The sequence below is a fragment of the Palaemon carinicauda genome, chromosome 38 (genome assembly GCF_036898095.1).
Source record: "Palaemon carinicauda isolate YSFRI2023 chromosome 38, ASM3689809v2, whole genome shotgun sequence".
Classification (NCBI taxonomy): Eukaryota; Metazoa; Arthropoda; class Malacostraca; order Decapoda; family Palaemonidae; genus Palaemon; species Palaemon carinicauda.
Genome location: NC_090762.1, coordinates 44,108,983 through 44,111,524, shown reverse-complemented (window position 1 = coordinate 44,111,524; position 2,542 = coordinate 44,108,983). Strand labels below are relative to the sequence as shown.

The following is a 2,542-nucleotide window of genomic DNA, read 5'->3' as shown; positions in this document are numbered from 1 at the left end:
TCTCGACCACCGACATAAAAGTCCTACAAGGGCGGTCGGGTAAGCCAGGACACTTCCGCATGATAGAGGTAGAAGAGGCCAACTTCCGAACACACAACTGTAAGAAAAAGCAAAAAAAGATTAAGGCTGTCAATATGCGAGGGTGAGGTAGACATGTTTGACCATCACCCGAGCCAAAAGCGAAGTGAATCAGTTCATCAGTGTGTGAGGGGGGAGGGGTAGCTAACTAGCGAGGGGGTAGTTAACCCTCGTTAAAAATCTAATGGCTCGTCATTCAGCTACGCCGAAAGTAATACCTCATGTAAATAGCGTGGTTTGTATTTTGGTTACAGAACAACTCTCCCACTGGGACACATGTGGGCCCTGCTCACAGCAACGTCCTTTGCAGGTCAGACACAAAGAACAGAGTCGGTCTCGACCGAGAGAACATGAAGGTCCCGCAAGTGCAACCTTCAGGTCCTGGAGACGCATGAGGATCGTCAAGGAGATCAATCACACCTGAGAGAGAAAGTCAATATGAAAGCAATGGTCTGTATGACCTAGTCTTTAGGGGCAGAGCGCGGAAACGTCCGAACTCTCTGAAGCTAAATGAAAAAGTGGGGAAAGATTACCACTGTGTGAGTGAGTAAGGGCACCTGCTTACCAATGATAACCCTTCCTCCCTCCCACTAACTAGTCGTTGGATGAGTTGCCACCTCGCATTAGTCTTAATGGGTAGTCTTCCAGCTCTACCGAAAGATAATCCCTATCAAATAGCAGTAATAGATAAAAAAAAAAAAAAGGATATAATATTGTCATATAGGACACAAACACTATTCCAAATATATAAAAGTGAAAAAAATTAGAACTTTATTCATTATCGTTACAATTTAGGCACTAAATCAGTTTCCTTTCAGGCAAAAGGTATCTCATATAAAACAATAATGATTTATAACAGATACAGTATTCTATAGCATGCTTCACAATAACAAATAAGTACTGTACAGTATTTCATAATGTAAAAAATACAAACACTACTAATAAACTTGCCAAATATATAATTTCCACAGGTAAAAATATAATAAATATATCAACACATTAAAGTTATGAGGTAAATTATGTACTCTTATCAATATAAATCAATAAACATACTGCCAACAACTTGACATATACAAACAATAAGTATTTGTGTGGAAAAGACAGGACACTGATGATGATTAAATACATCAACTAAATTGTGCAAGAAACAACACACCCCAACCAGTTTGGGGTAAATTAAATGATTTTTCAGTATACTTAACATATTGTACTGTACTGAATCTACAAACTGTACCAACAACATTCTCTATACCTACAGATTTATAATCAAACCCGATACCTTCTACTGGTATTAGAGATCCTAAGAAAACAGTAACATTAAATACAGGTAGTCGTCGACTTACGATATATGCGACTTATGACTGTTCGACTTTACAAAAATTTTTTCAGGGTGATGACATCACAAGTCTAATGGAAATACTAAGCTGATAGGACAAATATTTCCTTAGAAATAATCTATTTTCTTGTATAAAAAATAAACTGATTTATCTTGATGATTTTGCATTTTCTTTTATTGATAATATACAATATCCATTTTCAGTAAAAAGTACATTAAGAAAAATCTTAATATCTGTCGAGTTCATATCACGTTTGGTAACGTCATATTAACGGCGGAAAGTGATTTCCTTCCAATAGACTAATGATTAGTATTATTATTCGCATTATCGAAATATCAAGTAACAAAACAAAAGTATTTTGTGGGTCTGTATTGGTTGTTTTGAGTGCTACTTAGCACATATTAGACTCTACGCTACTTTTATTTAATATCTGATAATAGATCAATATTTATCTAAAGAGAGAACACTAATAGGAGAAAAATTTTGTTAAAAATAATATAGTTCCTTCTAAATTATGAAAATGAAATACATCTGTTAGTAAGTTACATTTTTCTTTCAATTCTTGTAAGAAAAAAAAAGGGATTTACATATTTTGCTAGTCATTCTTTTTAGAGTTTACATCACGTCTTGTGACGTCATATTTTTTGCGGAAGCGCGCTGGCAAACCATATAATTTCCTTTCTTTATGTTACCGAGTAATCTTATTACAGTATTCCCATCATCGAAACACCGAGTAAAAACATCAAGGGTTTTAGTGGTCTGTATTAGAAGTTTTGAGAATTAAGAAAAAAAGTCTGATGATGTCATATTTATGGCGGAAAGCGAGTGGCAGATCAAACGATTTCCTTTTGATGTGTTACTAATATTCCTATAATCAAAACATCGAGTAATGATACAAAGAATTTCCAATAATATCCAAAGAAATATGTAGATTTAGCAGCGTGACCTTTACATCAGCTGATGCCAACCGAAAGTGAATCAAAAGTAATTGTTTATTACTGAAATGCTTAAGAAATTGAAAAATAGAATATGAACATTCTTTAATAAACCACAATTAAACACAATAATCTCTAATGAAATATGAAGGCATAATAATGAACTAAAAAGTAAATATTGTATGAAGCTTT

The 2,542-nt window shown here is 34.2% G+C and overlaps 1 protein-coding gene across 1 annotated transcript in view; it reads right to left on the bottom strand.

Moving 5' to 3' along the window:
• Positions 1–836: 836 nt before the first annotated feature.
• Positions 837–2,542, bottom strand: part of LOC137630594 (U8 snoRNA-decapping enzyme-like) — a 54,821-nt gene continuing 53,115 nt past the window's right edge. The window contains exon 5 of the mRNA XM_068362170.1: positions 837–2,542. This exon is cut by the window's right edge and continues 1,009 nt beyond it. The gene's annotated coding sequence lies outside the window, so the exon portion shown is untranslated.